At 31.4% G+C, this 25,748-nt stretch overlaps 1 long non-coding RNA gene across 1 annotated transcript; it reads left to right on the top strand.

The window, feature by feature from the left end:
- The first annotated feature begins 22,868 nt into the window (after positions 1 to 22,868).
- LOC136843888 (uncharacterized) lies at positions 22,869 to 25,438 on the top strand. The gene is made up of 2 exons (XR_010854713.1): positions 22,869 to 23,009; positions 24,665 to 25,438. It is a non-coding gene; the product is annotated as an uncharacterized lncRNA (long non-coding RNA).
- The last annotated feature ends 310 nt before the right edge of the window (positions 25,439 to 25,748 follow it).

Here is a 25,748-nt window from a genome sequence, read left to right on the forward strand (position 1 = left end):
TGTGATTTGAAACATTAACACAATTCTAACACCTAAACTATACAGTTGAACTGTGATTTGAGAAACATTAACACAATTCTAACACCTAAACTATACAGTTGAACTGTGATTTGAGAAACATTAACACAATTCTAACACCTAAACTATACAGTTGAACTGTGATTTGAGAAACATTAACACAATTCTAACACCTAAACTATACAGTTGAACTGTGATTTGAGAAACATTAACACAATTCTAACACCTAAACTATACAGTTGAACTGTGATTTGAGAAACATTAACACAATTCTAACACCGAAACTATACAGTTGAACTGTGATTTGAGAAACATTAACACAATTCTAACACCTAAACTATACAGTTGAACTGTGATTTGAGAAACATTAACACAATTCTAACACCTAAACTATACAGTTGAACTGTGATTTGAGAAACATTAATACAATTCTAACACCTAAACTATACAGTTGAACATTTGAGAAACATTAACTAACACCAAACTATACAGTTGAACTGTGATTTGAGAAACATTAACACAATTCTAACACCGAAACTATACAGTTGAACTGTGATTTGAGAAACATTAACACAATTCAAACACCTAAACTATACAGTTGAACTGTGATTTGAGAAACATTAACACAATTCTAACACCGAAACTATACAGTTGAACTGTGATTTGAGAAACATTAACACCTAAACTATACAGTTGAACTGTGATTTGAGAAACATTAACACAATTCTAACACCTAAACTAACAGTTGAACTGTGATTTTGAAAACATTAACACAATTCTAACACCTAAACTATGAACTGTGATTTGAGTGAAAAACATTAACACAATTCTAACACCTAAACTATACAGTTGAACTATGCAGTGATTTGAGAAACATTAACACAATTCTAACACCTAAACTATGCAGTTGAACAGTTGAACTGTGATTTGAGAAAACATTAACACAATTCTAACACCTAAACTATACAGTTGAACTGTGATTTGAGAAACATTAACACAATTCTAACACCTAAACTATACAGTTGAACTGTGATTTGAGAAACATTAACACAATTCTAACACCTAAACTATACAGTTGAACTGTGATTTGAGAAACATTAACAGTTGAATTGATTAACACCAATTCTAACACCCAAACTATACAGTTGAACTGTGATTTGAGAAACATTAACACAATTCTAACACCCAAACTATGCAGTTGAACTGTGATTTGAGAAACATTAACACAATTCTAACATTAATACAATTCTAAAACTATACAGTTGAACTGTGATTTGAGAAACATTAACACAATTCTAACACCTAAACTATACAGTTGAACTGTGATTTGAGAAACATTAACACAATTCTAACACCCAAACTATACAGTTGAACTGTGATTTGAGAAACATTAACACAATTCTAACACCTAAACTATGCAGTTGAACTGTGATTTGAGAAACATTAATACAATTCTAACACCTAAACTATAAACTGTGATTTTGAGAAACAGTAACACAATGAACACCTAAACTATGATTGAACTGAGAAACATTAACACAATTCTAACACCTAAACTATACAGTTGAACTGTGATTTGAGAAACATTAACACAATTCTAACACCTAAACTATACAGTTGAACTGTGATTTGAGAAACATTAACACAATTCTAACACCTAAACTATACAGTTGAACTGTGATTTGAGAAACATTAACACAATTCTAACACCTAAACTATACAGTTGAACTGTGATTTGAGAAACATTAACACAATTCTAACACCTAAACTATACAGTTGAACTGTGATTTGAGAAACATTAAACACAATTCTAACACCTAAACTATACAGTTGAACTGTGATTTGAGAAACATTAACACAATTCTAACACCTAAACTATTTGAGAAACTTAACACAATTTGAGAACACCTAAACTATACAGTTGAACTGTGATTTTTAACACAATTCTAACACTAAACTATGCAGTTGAACTGTGATTTGAGAAACATTAACACAATTCTAACACCTAAACTATACAGTTGAACTGTGATTTGAGAAACATTAACACAATTCTAACACCCAAACTATACAGTTGAACGGTGATTTGGGAAACTTTAACACAATTCTAACACCCAAACTATACAGTTGAACTGTGATTTGAGAAACATTAACACAATTCTAACACCCAAACTATGCAGTTGAACTGTGATTTGAGAAACATTAACACAATTCTAACACCTAAACTATGCAGTTGAACTGTGATTTGAGAAACATTAATACAATTCTAACACCTAAACTATACAGTTGAACTGTGATTTGAGAAACATTAACACAATTCTAACACCTAAACTATACAGTTGAACTGTGATTTGAGAAACATTAACACAATTCAAACACCTAAACTATACAGTTGAACTGTGATTTGAGAAACATTAACACAATTCTAACACCGAAACTATACAGTTGAACTGTGATTTGAGAAACATTAACACAATTCAAACACCTAAACTATACAGTTGAACTGTGATTTGAGAAACATTAACACAATTCTAACACCGAAACTATACAGTTTTGAAAACATTAACACAATTCTAACACCTAAACTATACAGTTGAACTGTGATTTGAGAAACATTAACACAATTCTAACACCTAAACTATACAGTTGAACTGTGATTTGAGAAACATTAACACAATTCTAACACCTAAACTATACAGTTGAACTGTGATTTGAGAAACATTAACACAATTCTAACACCTAAACTATACAGTTGAACTGTGATTTGAGAAACATTAACACAATTCTAACACCTAAACTATACAGTTGAACTGTGATTTGAGAAACATTAACACAATTCTAACACCTAAACTATACAGTTGAACTGTGATTTGAGAAACATTAACACAATTCTAACACCGAAACTATGAGAACTGTGACAAATTAACTAACACCTAAACTATTTGAACTGTGATTTGAGAAACATTAACACAATTCTAACACCGAAACTATACAGTTGAACTGTGATTTGAGAAACATTAACACAATTCAAACACTAAACTATACAGTTGAACTGTGATTTGAGAAACATTAACACAATTCTAACACCTAAACTATACAGTTGAACTGTGATTTGAGAAACATTAACACAATTCTAACACCCAAACTATACAGTTGAACTGTGATTTGAGAAACATTAACACAATTCTAACACCTAAACTATACAGTTGAACTGTGATTTGAGAAACATTAACACAATTCAAACACTGAAACTATACAGTTGAACTGTGATTTGAGAAACATTAACACAATTCTAACACCGAAACTATACAGTTGAACTGTGATTTGAGAGAAACATTAACACAATTCTAACACCTAAACTATACAGTTGAACTGTGATTTGAGAAACATTAACACAATTCTAACACCTAAACTATACAGTTGAACTGATTTGAGAAACATTAACACAATTCTAACACCTAAACTATACAGTTGAACTGTGATTTGAGAAACATTAACACAATTCTAACACTGAAACTATACAGTTGAACTGTGATTTGAGAAACATTAACACAATTCTAACACCTAAACTATACAGTTGAACTGTGATTTGAGAAACATAACACAATTCTAACACTAAACTAAGCAGTTGAACTGTGATTTGAGAAACACAACACAATTCTAACACTATACAGTTGAACTGTGATTTGAGAAACATTAACACAATTCTACAATATACAAACACTTACTAACACTAAACTACAGTTGAACTGTGATTTGAGAAACATTAACACAATTCTAACACTGAAACTATACAGCTGAACTCGTGATTTGAGAAACATTAATACACCCTAACACCTAAACTATGGTTAGCTGGAACTGTGATTTGGAGAAACATTAACACAATTCTAACACCTAAATCATACAGTTGAACTGCATTTGAGAAACATTAACACAATTCAAACACTGAAACTATACAGTTGAACTGTGATTTGAGAAACATTAACACAAATTCTCTAACACTGAAACTATAAGCAGTTGAACTGTGATTTGAGAAACATTACTAACACCTAAACTACTAAACTATACAGTTGAACTGTGATTTGAGAAAACATTAACACAATTCTAACACCTAAACTATGCAGTTGAACTGTGATTTGAGAAACATTAACACAATTCTAACACCTAAACTATGCAGTTGAACTGTGATTTGAGAAACATTAACACAATTCTAACACCTAAACTATGCAGTTGAACTGTGATTTGAGAAACATTAACACAATTCTAACACCTAAACTATGCAGTTGAACTGTGATTTGAGAAACATTAACACAATTCTAACACCTAAACTATACAGTTGAACTGTGATTTGAGAAACATTAATACAATTCTAACACCTAAACTATACAGTTGAACTGTGATTTGAGAAACATTAACACAATTCTAACACCTAAACTATGCAGTTGAACTGTGATTTGAGAAACATTAACACAATTCTAACACCTAAACTATGCAGTTGAACTGTGATTTGAGAAACATTAATACAATTCTAACACCTAAACTATACAGTTGAACTGTGATTTGAGAAACATTAACACAATTCTAACACCTAAACTATGCAGTTGAACTGTGATTTGAGAAACATTAACACAATTCTAACACCTAAACTATGCAGTTGAACTGTGATTTGAGAAACATTAATACAATTCTAACACCTAAACTATACAGTTGAACTGTGATTTGAGAAACATTAACACAATTCTAACACCTAAACTATGCAGTTGAACTGTGATTTGAGAAACATTAACACAATTCTAACACCTAAACTATACAGTTGAACTGTGATTTGAGAAACATTAATACAATTCTAACACCTAAACTATGCAGTTGAACTGTGATTTGAGAAACATTAACACAATTCTAACACCTAAACTATACAGTTGAACTGTGATTTGAGAAACATTAACACAATTCTAACACCTAAACTATACAGTTGAACTGTGATTTGAGAAACATTAATACAATTCTAACACCTAAACTATACAGTTGAACTGTGATTTGAGAAACATTAATACAATTCTAACACCTAAACTATACAGTTGAACTGTGATTTGAGAAACATTAATACAATTCTAACACCTAAACTATACAGTTGAACTGTGATTTGAGAAACATTAATACAATTCTAACACCTAAACTATACAGTTGAACTGTGATTTGAGAAACATTAACACAATTCTAACACCTAAACTATACAGTTGAACTGTGATTTGAGAAACATTAACACAATTCTAACACCCAAACTATACAGTTGAACGGTGATTTGGGAAACTTTAACACAATTCTAACACCCAAACTATACAGTTGAACTGTGATTTGAGAAACATTAACACAATTCTAACACCTAAACTATGCAGTTGAACTGTGATTTGAGAAACATTAATACAATTCTAACACCTAAACTATACAGTTGAACTGTGATTTGAGAAACATTAACACAATTCTAACACCCAAACTATACAGTTGAACGGTGATTTGAGAAACATTAACACAATTCTAACACCTAAACTATACAGTTGAACTGTGATTTGAGAAACACAACACAATTCTAACACCTGGCAAACTAGTACAGTTGAACTGTGATTTGAGAAACACAACACAATCTTCTAACACTCCAAACTATACAGTTGAACTGTGATTTGAGAAACATTAATACAATTTAACACCTAAACTATGCAGTTGAACTGTGATTTGAGAAACATTAACACAATCTAACACCTAAACTATGCAGTTGAATCGATTTGAGAAACATTAATACAAATTTCACACCAACTATGCAGTTGAACTGTGATTTGAGAAACATTAACATACCCTAACACCTAAACTATACAGTTGAACCTGCAGATTTGAGAAACATTAACACAATTCTAACAATCTAAACTATACAGTTGAACGGTGATTTGGGAAACTTTTAACACAATTCTAACACCCAAACTACAGCTGAACTGTGATTTGAGAAACATTAACACAATTCTAACACCTAAACTATGCAGTTGAACTGTGATTTGAGAAACAATTCTAACACTAAACTATACTAACACCTAATTCTAACACCTAAGCCATACAGTTGAACTGTGATTTGAGAAACATTAACACAATTCCCCTAACACCCAAACTATACAGTTGAACGGTGATTTGAGAACATTAACACACCCTAACACCCAAACTATACAGTTGAACGGTGATTTGGGACAGTTGAACTGTGATTTGAGAACATTAACACAATTCAAACACCTAAACTATACAGTTGAACGCAGTTGAACTGATTTGAGAAATACAATTCTAACACCTAAACTATACACAGTTGAACTGTGATTTGAGAAACATTAACACAAACTTTAAACTACAGTTGAACTGTGATTTGAGAAACATTAACACACTTCTAACATACAGTTGAACTGTGATTTGAAACAAATACAATTCTAACACCTAAACTATGCAGTTGAACTGTGATTTGAGAAACATTAATACAATTTAACACCTAACTATACAGTTGAACTGTGATTTGAGAAACTGTTGAACTGTGATTTGAGAAACATTAATACAATTCTAACACCTAAACTATACGGATTGAACTGTGATTTGCCATTAAACAATTCCACCCCTAAACAGTTGAACTGTGATTTGAGAAACATTAATGAGATTTGAACATTAACACTAGTTCGACTAACAGTTGAACGTGATTTGAGAAGCATTAATACAAACTAACACCTAAACTATACAGTTGAACTGTGATTTGAGAAACATTAACACAATTCTAACACCTAAACTATACAGTTGAACTGTGATTTGAGAAACATTAACACAATTCTAACACCCAAACTATACAGTTGAACGGTGATTTGAGAAACATTAACACAATTCTAACACCCAAACTATACAGTTGAACTGTGATTTTAACACAATTCTAACACCTAAACTATGCAGTTGAACTGTGATTTGAGAAACATTAACACAATTCTAACACCTAAACTATGCAGTTGAACTGTGATTTGAGAAACATTAAAATTCTAACACCTAAACTATACAGTTGAACGGTGATTTGAGAAACCAATACAGTTGAACTGTGATTTGAGAAACATTAACACAATTCAGAAAACACAATTGAGTTGAACGGTGATTTGAGAAACATTAACAATTCTAACACCTAAACTATGCAGTTGAACTGTGATTTGAGAAACATTAATACAATTCTAACACTAAACTATACAGTTGAACTGTGATTTGAGAAACATTAACACAATTCTAACACCTAAACTATGCAGTTGAACTGTGATTTGAAAACACAACACAAACTATTAAGTTGAACAATTCTAACACCTAAACTATACAGTTGAACTTGATTTGAGAAACATTAATACAATTCTAACACCTAAACTATACAGTTGAACTGTGATTTGAGAAACATTAACACAATTCTAACACCTAAACTATACAGTTGAACTGTGATTTGAGAAACATTAACACAATTCTAACCTAAACTATGCAGTTGAACTGTGATTTGAGAAACATTAACACAATTCTAACACCTAAACTATACAGTTGAACTGTGATTTGAGTGAACTGTGATTTGAGAAACATTAACACAATTCTAACACCTAAACTATACAGTTGAACTGTGATTTGAAAACATTAACACAATTCTAACACCTAAACTATGCAGTTGAACTGTGATTTGAGAAACATTAACACAATTCTAACACCTAAACTATGCAGTTGAACTGTGATTTGAGAAACATTAACACAATTCTAACACCTAAACTATACAGTTGAACGGTGATTTGAGAAACATTAACACAATTCTAACACCTAAACTATGCAGTTGAACGGTGATTTGAGAAACGTTAACACAATTCTAACACCTAAACTATACAGTTGAGCGATGATTTGAGAAACATTAACACACTTCTAACACCTAAACTATACAGTTGAACTGTGATTTGAGAAACATTAATACAATTCTAACACCTAAACTATGCAGTTGAACTGTGATTTGAGAAACATTAACACAATTCTAACACCTAAACTATACAGTTGAACTGTGATTTGAGAAACATTAACACAATTCAAACACCTAAACTATACAGTTGAACTGTGATTTGAGAAACATTAACACAATTCTAACACCTAAACTATGCAGTTGAACTGTGATTTGAGAAACATTAACCACAATTCTAACACCTAAACTATACAGTTGAACTGTGATTTGAGAAACATTAAGTTGAACAATGATTTGAGAAACTAACACCTAAACTATACAGTTGAACTGTGATTTGAGAAACATTAACACAATTTAACACCCAAACTATACAGTTGAACTGTGATTTGAGAAACATTAACACAATTCTAACACCCTAAACTATACAGTTGAACTGTGATTTGAAACATGAATTTGTTGAACTGTGATTTGAAAACATTAATACAATTCTAACACCTAAACTATACAGTTGAACTGTGATTTGAGAAACATTAATACAATTCTAACACCTAAACTATACAGTTGAACTGTGATTTGAGAAACATTAACACAATTCTAACACCTAAACTATACAGTTGAACTGTGATTTGAGAAACATTAATACAATTCTAACACCTAAACTCAGTTGAACATTTGAGAAACATTAAACTAACACCTAAACAGTTGAACTGTGATTTGAGAAACATTAACACAATTCTAACACCTAAACTATGCAGTTGAACTGTGATTTGAGAAACATTAATACAATTCTAACACCTAAACTATACAGTTGAACTGTGATTTGAGAAACATTAACACAATTCTAACACCTAAACTATACAGTTGAACTGTGATTTGAGAAACATTAACACAATTCTAACACCTAAACTATACAGTTGAACTGTGATTTGAGAAACATTAATACAATTCTAACACCTAAACTATACAGTTGAACTGTGATTTGAGAAACATTAATACAATTCTAACACCTAAACTATACAGTTGAACTGTGATTTGAGAAACATTAACACAATTCTAACACCTAAACTATACAGTTGAACTGTGATTTGAGAAACATTAATACAATTCTAACACCTAAACTATCAGTTGAACTGTGATTTGAAAACATTAACACAATTCTAACACCTAAACTATACAGTTGAACTGTGATTTGAGAAACATTAATACAATTCTAACACCTAAACTATACAGTTGAACTGTGATTTGAGAAACATTAATACAATTCAACTATACAGTTGAACTATTTGAAAACTATACAACACCTAAACTTGAACTGTGATTTGAGAAACATTAATACAAAACACCTAAACTAAGTTGAACTGTGATTTGATTAATACAATAAACACCTAAACTATACAGTTGAACTGTGATTTGAGAAACATTAATACAATTCTAACACCTAAACTATACAGTTGAACTGTGATTTGAGAAACATTAATACAATTCTAACACCTAAACTATACAGTTGAACTGTGATTTGAGAAACATTAACACAATTCTAACACCTAAACTATACAGTTGAACTGTGATTTGAGAAACATTAACACAATTCTAACACCTAAACTATACAGTTGAACGGTGATTTGAGAAACATTAACACACTTCTAACACCTAAACTATACAGTTGAACTGTGATTTGAGAAACATTAATACAATTCTAACACCTAAACTATGCAGTTGAACTGTGATTTGAGAAACATTAATACAATTCTAACACCTAAACTATGCAGTTGAACTGTGATTTGAGAAACATTAATACAATTCTAACACCTAAACTATACAGTTGAACTGTGATTTGAGAAACATTAACACAATTCTAACACCTAAACTATACAGTTGAACTGTGATTTGAGAAACATTAACACAATTCTAACACCTAAACTATACAGTTGAACTGTGATTTGAGAAACATTAACACAATTCTAACACCTAAACTATACAGTTGAACTGTGATTTGAGAAACATTAATACAATTCTAACACCTAAACTATACAGTTGAACTGTGATTTGAGAAACATTAACACAATTCTAACACCTAAACTATGCAGTTGAACTGTGATTTGAGAAACATTAACACAATTCTAACACCTAAACTATGCAGTTGAACTGTGATTTGAGAAACATTAACACAATTCTAACACCTAAACTATACAGTTGAACTGTGATTTGACAAAACATTAAACTATACAAACTTCATTAAATTCAACACCTAAACTATACAGTTGAACTGTGATTTGAGAAACATTAACACAATTCTAACACCTAAACTATACAGTTGAACTGTGATTTGAGAAACATTAACACAATTCTAACACCTAAACTATACAGTTGAACTGTGATTTGAACAAAATTTAACACAATTCTAACACTAAACTATGCAGTTGAACTGTGATTTGAGAAACATTAACACAATTCTAACACCTAAACTATACAGTTGAACTGTGATTTGAGAAACATTAACACAATTCTAACACCTAAACTATACAGTTGAACTGTGATTTGAAAACATTAACACAATTCTAACACCTAAACTATACAGTTGAACTGTGATTTGAGAAACATTAACACAATTCTAACACCGAAACTATACAGTTGAACTGTGATTTGAGAAACATTAATACAATTCTAACACCTAAACTATACAGTTGAACTGTGATTTGAGAAACATTAACACAATTCTAACACCTAAACTATACAGTTGAACTGTGATTTGAGAAACATTAACACAATTCTAACACCTAAACTATACAGTTGAACTGTGATTTGAGAAACATTAACACAATTCTAACACCTAAACTATACAGTTGAACTGTGATTTGAGAAACATTAATACAATTCTAACACCTAAACTATACAGTTGAACTGTGATTTGAGAAACATTAACACAATTCTAACACTGTGATTTGAGAAACTAAACTAACACCTAAACTATACAGTTGAACTGTGATTTGAGAAACATTAACACAACACCTAAACTATACAGTTGAACTGTGATTTGAGAAACATTAACACAATTCTAACACCTAAACTATGTTGAACTGTGATTTGAGAAACATTAACACAATTCTAACACCTAAACTATACAGTTGAACTGTGATTTGAGAAACATTAACACAATTCTAACACCTAAACTATACAGTTGAACTGTGATTTGAGAAACATTAACACAATTCTAACACCTAAACTATACAGTTGAACTGTGATTTGAGAAACATTAACACAATTCTAACACCTAAACTATACAGTTGAACTGTGATTTGAGAAACATTAACACAATTCTAACACCTAAACTATACAGTTGAACTGTGATTTGAGAAACATTAAACAATTCTAACACCTAAACTATACAGTTGAACTGTGATTTGAGAAACATTAACACAATTCTAACACCTAAACTATACAGTTGAACTGTGATTTGAGAAACATTAACACAATTCTAACACCTAAACTATACAGTTGAACTGTGATTTGAGAAACATTAACACAATTCTAACACCTAAACTATGCAGTTGAACTGTGATTTGAGAAACATTAATACAATTCTAACACCTAAACTATGCAGTTGAACTGTGATTTGAGAAACATTAACACAATTCTAACACCTAAACTATACAGTTGAACTGTGATTTGAGAAACATTAACACAATTCTAACACCTAAACTATACAGTTGAACTGTGATTTGAGAAACATTAACACAATTCTAACACCTAAACTATACAGTTGAACTGTGATTTGAGAAACATTAACACAATTCTAACACCCAAACTATACAGTTGAACTGTGATTTGAGAAACATTAACACAATTCTAACACCTAAACTATACAGTTGAACTGTGATTTGAGAAACATTAACACAATTCTAACACCTAAACTATGCAGTTGAACTGTGATTTGAGAAACATTAACACAATTCTAACACCTAAACTATACAGTTGAACTGTGATTTGAGAAACATTAATACAATTCTAACACCTAAACTATACAGTTGAACTGTGATTTGAGAAAAAACACAGTTGAACTTCTAACACCTAAACTATACAGTTGAACTGTGATTTGAGAAACATTAACACAATTCTAACACCCAAACTATACAGTTGAACTGTGATTTGAGAAACATTAACACAATTCTAACACCTAAACTATACAGTTGAACTGTGATTTGAGAAACATTAACACAATTCTAACACCTAAACTATACAGTTGAACTGTGATTTGAGAAACATTAACACAATTCTAACACCTAAACTATACAGTTGAACTGTGATTTGAGAAACATTAACACAATTCTAACACCTAAACTATACAGTTGAACTGATTTGAGAAACATTAACACAATTCTAACACCTAAACTATACAGTTGAACTGTGATTTGAGAAACATTAACACAATTAACACCTAAACTTCTAACACCTAAACTATACAGTTGAACAGTTGAACGGTGATTTGAAAACATTAACACAATTCTAACACCTAACACCTAAACTATGCCCAGTTGAACTGTGATTTGAAACAACACAATTCTAACACCCAAACTATACAGTTGAACGTGATTTGAAAACATTAACACAATTCCCAACTTGCCAAACATACAGTTGAACGGTGATTTGAGAGAGCACTAACACAATTCTAACACCTAAACTATACAGTTGAACTGTGATTTGAGAAACATTCTAACACAAACTTCTATTTTGACACAATTCTAAAAACTATGCAGTTGAACTGTGATTTGAGAAACATTAACACAATTCTACCCCAAACTATGCAGTTGAACTGTGATTTGAGAAACACAATACAGTTGGTGATTTTGACTAACACCTAAACTATACAGTTGAACTGTGATTTGAGAAACACAATTAACAAACATGCGGATTGAACTAAAACATTAACACAATTCCTAAACTATACAGTTGAACTGTGACGAGAAACATTAATACAATTCTAACTAAACTATGCGGATTTAGACTGCTTGAATTTTAGAGAAACTAACACTAACCAAACTATACAGTTGAACTGTGATTTGAGAAACATTAACACAATTCAGTTGAATGATTTGAGAAACATTAACAAACTAAACTACAGTTGAACTGGTTTGATTTGGGATTTGAAACATTAATACAATTTAACAGTTGAACATGATTTAACATTAACCAATTCAAACTAAACTATGCAGTTGAACTGTGATTTGAGAAACATTAACACAATTCTAACACCCAAACTATGCAGTTGAACTGTGATTTGAGAATTAACACAATTCTAACACCTAAACTTCAGTTGAACTGTGATTTGAAAACTTAATACAATTCTAACACCTAAAACTATGCTGAACTGTGATTTGAGAAACATTAACACAATTCTAACACCTAAACTATACAGTTGAACTGTGATTTGAGAAACATTAACACAATTCTAACACTAAACTATACAGTTGAACTGTGATTTGAGAAACATTAACACAATTCTAACACCTAAACTATACAGTTGAACTGTGATTTGAGAAACATTAACACAATTCTAACACCTAAACTATGCAGTTGAACTGTGATTTGAGAAACATTAATACAATTCTAACACCTAAACTATACAGTTGAACTGTGATTTGAGAAACATTAACACAATTCTAACACCTAAACTATACAGTTGAACTGTGATTTTTGAGAAACATTAACACAATTCTAACACCCAAACTATGTTGAACTGTGATTTGAGAAACATTAATACAATTCTAACACCTAAACTATACAGTTGAACATTTGAGAAACATTAACACAATTCTAACACCTAAACTATACAGTTGAACTGTGTGATTTGAGAAACATTAACACAATTCTAACACCTAAACTATACAGTTGAACTGTGATTTGAGAAACATTAACACAATTCTAACACCTAAACTATACAGTTGAACTGTGATTTGAGAAACATTAACACAATTCTAACACCTAAACTATACAGTTGAACTGTGATTTGAGAAACATTAACACAATTCTAACACCTAAAACTATCTAACACATTAACTAAACTAAACTATGCAGTTGAACTGTGATTTGAGAAACATTAATACAATTCTAACACCTAAACTATACAGTTGAACTGTGATTTGATTTGAGTTGAAATTTGAGAAACATTAATACAATTCTAACACCTAAACTATACAGTTGAACTGTGATTTGAGAAACATTAATACAATTCTAACACCTAAACTATACAGTTGAACTGTGATTTGAGAAACATTAATACAATTCTAACACCTAATTTGACATTATACAGTTGAACTGTGATTTGAGAAACATTAACAACACCTAAACTATCAGTTGAACTGTGATTTGAGAAACATTAATACAATAACACTAAACTATACAGTTGAACTGTGATTTGAGAAACATTAACACAATTCTAACACCTAAACTATACAGTTGAACTGTGATTTGAAAACATTAACACAATTCTAACACCTAAACTATACTGTGAGTTGAACTGTTGATTTTTGAGAAACATTAACACAATTCTAACACCTAAACTATACAGTTGAACTGTGATTTGAGAAACATTAACACAATTCTAACACCTAAACTATACAGTTGAACTGTGATTTGAGAAACATTAACACAATTCTAACACCTAAACTATACAGTTGAACTGTGATTTGAGAAACATTAACACAATTCTAACACCTAAACTATACAGTTGAACTGTGATTTGAGAAACATTAACACAATTCTAACACCTAAACTATACAGTTGAACTGTGATTTGAGAAACATTAACACAATTCTAACACCTAAACTATACAGTTGAACTGTGATTTGAGAAACATTAACACAATTCTAACACCCAAACTATGCAGTTGAACTGTGATTTGAAAACATTAACACAATTCTAACACCTAAACTATACAGTTGAACTGTGATTTGAGAAACATTAACTAAACACCTAAACTATACAGTTGAACTGTGATTTGAGAAACATTAACACAATTCTAACACCTAAACTATACAGTTGAACTGTGATTTGAGAAACATTAATACAATTCTAACACCTAAACTATACAGTTGAACTGTGATTTGAGAAACATTAATACAATTTAACACCTAAACTATACAGTTGAACTGTGATTTGAAAACATTAACACAATTCTAACACCTAAACTATACAGTTGAACTGTGATTTGAGAAACATTAATACAATTCTAACACCTAAACTATACAGTTGAACTGTGATTTGAGAAACATTAACACAATTCTAACACCTAAACTATGCAGTTGAACTGTGATTTGAGAAACATTAATACAATTCTAACACCTAAACTATACAGTTGAACTGTGATTTGAGAAACATTAATACAATTCTAACACCTAAACTATACAGTTGAACTGTGATTTGAGAAACATTAATACAATTCTAACACCTAAACTATACAGTTGAACTGTGATTTGAGAAACATTAACAATTCAACACCTTCTAACACCTAAAACTATACAGTTGAACTGTGATTTGAGAAACATTAACACAATTCTAACACCTAAAAACTATACAGTTGAACTGTGATTTGAGAAACATTAACACAATTCTAACACCTAAACTATACAGTTGAACTGTGATTTGAGAAACATTAACACAATTCTAACACCTAAACTATACAGTTGAACTGTGATTTGAGAAACATTAACAATTCTAACACAAACTTCTAACACCATAAACAATTCTAACACCTAAACTATACAGTTGAACTGTGATTTGAGAAACATTAACACAATTCTAACACCTAAACTATACAGTTGAACTGTGATTTGAGAAACATTAACACAATTCTAACACCTAAACTATACAGTTGAACTGTGATTTGAGAAACATTAACACAATTCTAACACCTAAACTATACAGTTGAACTGTGATTTGAGAAACATTAACACAATTCTAACACCTAAACTATACAGTTGAACTGTGATTTGAGAAACATTAATTTGAGAAACATTAACAAATTCTAACACCTAAACTATACAGTTGAACTGTGATTTGAGAAACATTAACACAATTCTAACACCTAAACTATACAGTTGAACTGTGATTTGAGAAACATTAACACAATTCTAACACTATACTAAACTATACAGTTGAACTGTGATTTGAGAAACATTAATACAATTCTAACACCTAAACTATACAGTTGAACTGTGATTTGAGAAACATTAACACAATTCTAACACCTAAACTATGCAGTTGAACTGTGATTTGAGAAACATTAACACAATTCTAACACCTAAACTATGCAGTTGAACTGTGATTTGAGAAACATTAACACAATTCTAACACCTAAACTATACAGTTGAACTGTGATTTGAGAAACATTAACACAATTCAACACCTAAACTATACAGTTGAACTGTGATTTGAGAAACATTAACACAATTCTAACACCTAAACTATACAGTTGAACTGTGATTTGAGAAACATTAACACAATTCTAACACCTAAACTATACAGTTGAACTGTGATTTGAGAAACATTAACACAATTCTAACACCTAAACTAAGTTGACTATTTGAGTTAAACTTCTAACACCTATTTGAACTGTGATTTGAAACATTAACACAATTCTAACACCTAAACTATACAGTTGAACTGTGATTTGAGAAACATTAACACAATTCTAACACCTAAACTATACAGTTGAACTGTGATTTGAGAAACATTAACACAATTCTAACACCTAAACTATACAGTTGAACTGTGATTTGAGAAACATTAATAAATTCAACACCTAAACTAACATTTGAGAAACATTAACACAAACTATAAACTATACAGTTGAACTGTGATTTGAGAAACATTAACACAATTCTAACACCTAAACTATACAGTTGAACTGTGATTTGAGAAACATTAACACAATTCTAACACCTAAACTATACAGTTGAACTGTGATTTGAGAAACATTAACACAATTCTAACACCTAAACTATACAGTTGAACTGTGATTTGAGAAACATTAACACAATTCTAACACCTAAACTATACAGTTGAACTGTGATTTGAGAAACATTAACATTCTAACACCAAACTATACAGTTGAACTGTGATTTGAGAAACATTAACACAATTCTAACACCTAAACTATGCAGTTGAACTGTGATTTGAGAAACATTAACACAATTCTAACACCTAAACTATACAGTTGAACTGTGATTTGAGAAACATTAACACAATTCTAACACCTAAACTATACAGTTGAACTGTGATTTGAGAAACATTAACACAATTCTAACACCTAAACTATACAGTTGAACTGTGATTTGAGAAACATTAACACAATTCTAACACCTAAACTATACAGTTGAACTGTGATTTGAGAAACATTAACACAATTCTAACACCTAAACTATACAGTTGAACTGTGATTTGAGAAACATTAACACAATTCTAACACCTAAACTATACAGTTGAACTGTGATTTGAGAAACATTAACACAATTCTAACACCTAAACTATACAGTTGAACTGTGATTTGAGAAACATTAACACAATTCTAACACCTAAACTATACAGTTGAACTGTGATTTGAGAAACATTAACACAATTCTAACACCTAAACTATACAGTTGAACTGTGATTTGAGAAACATTAAACAATTCTAACACCTAAACTATACAGTTGAACTGTGATTTGAGAAACATTAACACAATTCTAACACCTAAACTATACAGTTGAACTGTGATTTGAGAAACATTAACACAATTCTAACACCTAAACTATACAGTTGAACTGTGATTTGAGAAACATTAACACAATTCTAACACCTAAACTATGCAGTTGAACTGTGATTTGAGAAACATTAACACAATTCTAACACCTAAACTATACAGTTGAACTGTGATTTGAGAAACATTAACACAATTCTAACACCTAAACTATACAGTTGAACTGTGATTTGAGAAACATTAACACAATTCTAACACCTAAACTATATGAACTGTGATTTGAAAATTTGAGAAACATTAACACAATTCTAACACCAGTAAACTATAACAGTTGAACTGTGATTTGAGAAACATTAACACAATTCTAACACCTAAACTATGCAGTTGAACTGTGATTTGAGAAACATTAATACAATTCTAACACCTAAACTATGCAGTTGAACTGTGATTTGAGAAACATTAACACAATTCTAACACCTAAACTATACAGTTGAACTGTGATTTGAGAAACATTCTAACACAATTCATAACACCTAAACTATACAGTTGAACTGTGATTTGACAAAACATTAACACAATTCTAACACCTAAACTATACAGTTGAACTGTGATTTGAGAAACATTAACACAATTCTAACACCTAAACTATACAGTTGAACTGTGATTTGAGAAACATTAACACAATTCTAACACCTAAACTATACAGTTGAACTGTGATTTGAGAAACATTAACACAATTCTAACACCTAAACTATGCAGTTGAACTGTGATTTGAGAAACATTAACACAATTCTAACACCTAAACTATGCAGTTGAACTGTGATTTGAATTCTAACAAACATACAGTTGAACTGTGATTTGAGAAACAAACAATTCTAACACCTAAACTATACAGTTGAACTGTGATTTGAGAAACATTAACACAATTCTAACACCTAAACTATACAGTTGAACTGTGATTTGAGAAACATTAATACAATTCTAACACCTAAACTATACAGTTGAACTGTGATTTGAGAAACATTAATACAATTCTAACACCTAAACTATACAGTTGAACTGTGATTTGAAAAACATTAACACAAACTTCTAACATTAATACAATTCTAACACTAAACTATACAGTTGAACTGTGATTTGAGTTGAACTGTGACATTAATACAATTCTAACACCTAAACTATACAGTTGAACTGTGATTTGAGAAACATTAACACAATTCTAACACCTAAACTATACAGTTGAACTGTGATTTGAGAAACATTAATACAATTCTAACACCTAAACTATACAGTTGAACTGTGATTTGAGAAACATTAACACAATTCTAACACCTAAACTATACAGTTGAACTGTGATTTGAGAAACATTAACACAATTCTAACACCTAAACTATGCAGTTGAACTGTGATTTGAGAAACATTAACACAATTCTAACACCTAAACTATACAGTTGAACTGTGATTTGAGAAACATTAACACAATTCTAACACCTAAACTATACAGTTGAACTGTGATTTGAGAAACATTAACACAATTCTAACACCTAAACTATACAGTTGAACTGTGATTTGAGAAACATTAATACAATTCAACACCTAAACTCTTGAACTGTGATTTGAGAAACATTAACACAATAAACCTAAACTATGCAGTTGAACTGTGATTTGAGAAACATTAATACAATTCTAACACCTAAACTATGCAGTTGAACTGTGATTTGAGAAACATTAATACAATTCTAACACCTAAACTATACAGTTGAACTGTGATTTGAGAAACATTAACACTAACACCTAAACTATACAGTTGAACTGTGATTTGAGAAACATTAATACAATTCTAACACCTAAACTATACAGTTGAACTGTGATTTGAGAAACATTAAACTATACAGTTGAACATTTGATTCTAACACCTAAACTATACAGTTGAACTGTGATTTGAAACATTAACACAATTCTAACACCTAAACTATACAGTTGAACTGTGATTTGAGAAACATTAATACAATTCTAACACCTAAACTATACAGTTGAACTGTGATTTGAGAAACATTAATACAATTCTAACACCTAAACTATACAGTTGAACTGTGATTTGAGAAACATTAACACAATTCTAACACCTAAACTATACAGTTGAACTGTGATTTGAGAAACATTAATACAATTCTAACACCTAAACTATACAGTTGAACTGTGATTTGAGAAACATTAACTACAAAACTTCTAACACCTAAATTCTAACACTAAACTAACTTGAACTGTGATTTGAGAAACATTAACACAATTCTAACACCTAAACTATGCAGTTGAACTGTGATTTGAGAAACATTAACACAATTCTAACACCCAAACTATACAGTTGAACTGTGATTTGAGAAACATAAACAATTCTAACACCTAAAACTATGTTGAACTGTGATTTGAGAAACATTAACACAATTCTAACACCTAAACTATACAGTTGAACTGTGATTTGAGAAACATTAATACAATTCTAACACCTAAACTATACAGTTGAACTGTGATTTGAGAAACATTAACACAATTCTAACACTCTAAACTATACAGTTGAACTGTGATTTGAGAAACATTAACACAATTCTAACACCTAAACTATACAGTTGAACTGTGATTTGAGAAACATTAACACAATTCTAACACCTAAACTATACAGTTGAACTGTGATTTGAGAAACATTAACACAATTCTAACACCTAAACTATACAGTTGAACTGTGATTTGAGAAACATTAACACAATTCCTAACACCTAAACTATGCAGTTGAACTGTGATTTGAGAAACATTAACACAATTCTAACACCTAAACTATGCAGTTGAACTGTGATTTGAGAAACATTAATACAATTCTAACACCTAAACTATACAGTTGAACTGTGATTTGAGAAACATTAATACAATTCTAACACCTAAACTATACAGTTGAACTGTGATTTGAGAAACATTAATACAATTCTAACACTAAACTATACAGTTGAACTGTGATTTGAGAAACATTAACACAATTCTAACACCTAAACTATACAGTTGAACTGTTTGAGAAACATTAACACAATTCAAACACCTAAACTATACAGTTGAACTGTGATTTGAGAAACATTAACACAATTCTAACACCGAAACTATACAGTTGAACTGTGATTTGAGAAACATTAACACAATTCTAACACCTAAACTATACAGTTGAACTGTGATTTGAGAAACATTAACACAATTCTAACACTGAAACTATACAGTTGAACTGTGATTTGAGAAACATTAATACAATTCTAACACCTAAATCCACAGTTGGAACTGTGATTTGAGAAACATTAACACAATTCTAACACCTAAACTATACAGTTGAACTGTGATTTGAGAAACATTAACACAATTCTAACACTGAAACCATACAAAGGAACTGTGATTTGAGAAACATTAACACAATTCTAACACTGAAACTATAAGAAAGTTGGAACTGCATTTGAGAAACATTACTACACTCTAAACTTAAGATTTCTTTACTATTCTGTGCCTTACTTGCAAAAACGGTTGAAAAAGCACTGTTCAAATCCATTTTTTTAAATTAAAAAACAGAATTAAAATGAAAGGGCGAAGAGACCTTATTATGGTCCCAAATCAAATGAGAGAATTCGGGTACTGGAACGCCCCATATCGGCAACAGGGGAAGCGTTTGTGAATGTGTTTGTGTGTGTGTGTGTGTGTGAGACAGAGAGAGTTTGTATTTAATTAAAGTAAATAGAGAGATATACAGTAAAGTTCGTTTATAGCGAATTCCAGGGGACTGTCGTCGGCAGTTCGTTATAGGCGTCATTCGTTACAAAAGGAGATACTTGAAATGATTGCATTACCTCCCTTGTCTCGATTCGGAATCAAATCCAGACGATAAAGTATCGATCCTCCTAAGAGTATCAAGATATCTTCAATACATTTCAATAAAAGTCATTGTTAGTTTAAGAATTGTATATGTATTTTAATGTTTATAACAAGATTTCAGCTATGTTTGTAGTTTTTTCTTTACTTAAAACCTTTAAATGAGATTAAGTTGATATACAACGTACAAAGTGTAATATATACGTGTACATGTGATTTTTATTACGTTTCTAGGGGTTGTGTATTTTGAGCGTAATCTGTTGACGCGGATTTCACTTGGAATAATAAGAAAGCAACACAGCATATTAATTTAAAATATTTTAATTACGCATTGCATAAAAAACAACAAAATGTCATAAGGAATTAAAATTAACAAACAAGCGGTTAAAAGAAATAGTTTTCACTATCATTTCATGCAACAAACAGTTTAAGAATTAAGCACTATTGCACCGCAAAAAACGTGGCCTTCTTGGGGCAAAAATTTTTCATAACCGACAAAAACAAAATTAAGAACAAAGTATTGGATAATAGGTGTTTGATGTTTGTTTAACAATAAAATTATCACTTCGTTACAATAGGTATTTTTTACCAATAAAACCGTCACAGGGCAAAATTTCACTGGTCGATTGATTTCCAAAATCGATGTTCGCTGCTTAATATTATACTTTGGACATTCGCACAGCAACGAATGTCTAATTGTTATCATTATCATTACTTTACCCTCTGAGCATTCACTTCCTAGACTGGAGTTTCTCACTTAACATTCTTCCTTCTGATAACAGATGATTGTATGTAGAGATACATTCCAGTTTAAAGGAAGTTTTTTTATTATCATTATGGCTTAATCCGAGATGCAACTATTTCATCACTTAAGAAGTGACACAGAGAAAGTCCAACAAATTTTAATGTGTATATACATACGTATATATATATGAAGATAAAAAGGCCCATAAAACACTTAATGCCTCACCTACATATGCCTTGTATGTATACTCTTGTAACATTTCGTCTGTCCATATTTTACCAGCGAACAGGGACACAGAACGAAGTGCCCGAAATATATGGTTGCAACGTTCAAATAGTGTTTTAAGGGCCTTTTTATCTTCATATTATACTGTGGGTATTAAAGTAAAAGACATTCATATATATATATATATATATATATATATATATATATATATATATATATATATATATATATATATATATATATATATTATACTGTATATACTGTACTGCACTATACCTACTGTAGTATTTGATCGCTTATTTCTCGTTTCTGCTTCGTTAATTTTTGCAGTGTTTGCCCTGTACGTCCTGGGACTCGTGATAGCCCAGGTCCTGCCGAAGGAGTCTGAGGGAGGTACCGCCAATAAATCGGAAAGGTAACAGGACAGAACAGACCCAGTCGCCCAATTTAGAAAGGGATGTGTTAGTTAACTAGTCAGTGATAGATGGAAAGAAAAAAAATTAAAGTACAATGAAGTTCAGATGGACAGACATGAACAAAGTAAATTGATTCACTTTTAGTGATTTTTAATGATTTGTAGTTTGTCTACAGTTGCTTGTAACCTGTTTCTTATATAGATTTTTTCGCATTTCAGTTTTGAACCATAACTATTATTATATTAAAGGCTTACTGATATTATCAATAGAGAGACTTCGTTAATCAAATTCACTTCTAATTTTATAAGATTAGGCTGACTTGGAAGCAATAACTATGTACTTAAACACACAGAAATAACAATTAACAATTAACACGAGAAAATTGCCAATAGAACAACAGCAATTATGAAAATAGTTTTACAAGAGAAAATAATAAAAACGATCATGCTTTCATCAATAAAGATTCTCGGTATTGATCCAGGAAGATCATATTAGACGGTCAGATACATAAAGCGTTTGTAAAACCAAAGATTTTAGTAAATTGTACCACTGGGGTGTTTTAGGTCAGCCTACGTTTCTCTAAGACTACTGTTATTTTTTGTTAATCATACGTTCTTTAGACTTAATGAAATTCGCCGTTCATCAGAGATTACTCTGAAATATCTATTCACATTGATTTGGGTATTGGGCCTTGCTTTTAATCACAAAAATACACCGATTAAGACAGCGGTTCTCAACCTTATTTTGGGCCCATGCACCCTTTTAACCATATGTCAGAATGTCATCCCATCCCTTCGTCCCCTTTCCAAAATTGTCTGCCTCGAAAGATGAATTCTAGATAATATGCATATAATACTAAAACCCTTGGTCACAATTCCCCCCCTCCCCTCGAAACTCTGAAATTCCCCCTCCTACCCCGCCCCCACCCCGCTTGGGAACCACTGGTTTGAGAGAATCCACTCGCTAACTCTCAAACAGCTAAAGCAGTAGTATTTGAAGGAATGACTTTCATTTGAACTTATTTCCTGTAAGTTTGAGCTGGAGAGACAAGTTGTCGCATCATTTCCCCTTAATGTCTCCAGCATCAGGAGATTGCGACCAGTTGAACCCTAATGCCATTACTCGTTGCATTTTAATACATTTTCATCTGTTTATTAATCTGTTGATTTAGTTTTTCTTTTTGATAAGTGAGATCTCTTCTTTCTGTATTCCCCTCTTCCTTCTCTCACTTCCAAATGAGCACCATATTCTTTGGAAGCTTGAATTTCAAATCAGTGGCCCCTTTGGTGGGCTTGTTCCATATGGATAGGGTTCATCTTCTGAATAATAATACTACTACGAATAATAATAGTGCTAACTCATACCATCTTTCCGTACTGTAGTCTGTACCTAGTCTACTTGAAACACCGCCACCCCCCCCCCTCCTTGTAACCAGTTCTCTTGAAAATCCTAAACATTTTACATTTTCATGAGGGATTTGAGTTTAAAATAAAAAACCTTCGGCTCATCTAGAATGTCCTTGTACGACAGTCGGGGATCATAGGAACCGAAGTAACGATCTTTGCAAGTAACGATTTCTGTAAGTAACGATCTTTGTAAGTAACGATTTCTGTAAGTAACGATCTTTGTAAAGTGCCGATCTTTCTGTCTCCAGCAGCACCAAGTCGGAGTCACAGGCCTCCGTCAAGGTCAACAGAACGACGTACATCAAAATCCACGACGACAAAGACAGCAGCAAGGAGGGGTGCAAGAAATTCTGTCTGAAGGACAAGAAGTTCATCTGCTGCCCTCCGGTAGACGAGGGTAAAAAGGACAAAAATGGCGACATCTGAGCTTCTGGAAGCATCTCGAAGGAACGGGCGAGCGACATAGGCCTACTGTAGAGTTGACAGGAGACGAGGAACAATGATTAGGATTAGATATGAGAGCAGGGTCCAGAGAAGCCTCCGTGATGAGAGTCCGTCGACCTATAAGATTTGTGCGTCAGAGCAAATCTCTTTTTTTTTTTCTCTCCTTAGAAGGTCAAAAGAATCGAAGAGGACACCTTGTGGAATCAGATATCTATAGAAGCATAATGGACTCTGTGCCCTCAGGGCCCCAAAAGACAAATGACGAACGACACTAACATAGGCAAGGTCATTTTTCTTTTAAAAAAACAGCACAGCGAAATCAAGAATCTATATACAAAGACGGAGAGACGCAGATAAAGGCCCGACATAGAGGCGCCTGTTGCTTGTGAAATGAGATGACGAAAAATGACGAAAGGGTGACACGTGAGGTTCGATTGGATTCTGGAAGCTACAACCTTCGTCTTCCTTCGGGAGCCAAATGTTCGCCTATCCAGTAGTTTTGTAAATGTTTAAACAATGTATATTTCATTCTTGTTTTCCCTTTTTGAATAGAAATAGAAGCATAGTTGTTCACAGAATGTATTATTCACCTCCAGCGTTTGATAGAGATTGTTTGAAAGCTTTTTTTTTTTAATAATTGCTACACATTTGCAGGACTGTAACTTACGATTCAACTTCAACTCAGGGACGAAAATCCTTTGTTCATTTATCTGTTTACTCATTTATTTATGTATTAATTTATTTAAGTCCTATTAAATTTTATTTGCAGTCATTTGTCTTAGTAAAAGTGGAGAAATCTGTTGAAAAAAAACATATTCTTTATCTCTCTCTCTCTCTCTCTCTCTCTCTCTCTCTCTCTCTCTCTCTCTCTCTCTCTCTCTCTCTCTC

The sequence above is a fragment of the Macrobrachium rosenbergii genome, chromosome 12, assembly GCF_040412425.1.
Source record: "Macrobrachium rosenbergii isolate ZJJX-2024 chromosome 12, ASM4041242v1, whole genome shotgun sequence".
NCBI classification, from domain to species: domain Eukaryota; kingdom Metazoa; phylum Arthropoda; class Malacostraca; order Decapoda; family Palaemonidae; genus Macrobrachium; species Macrobrachium rosenbergii.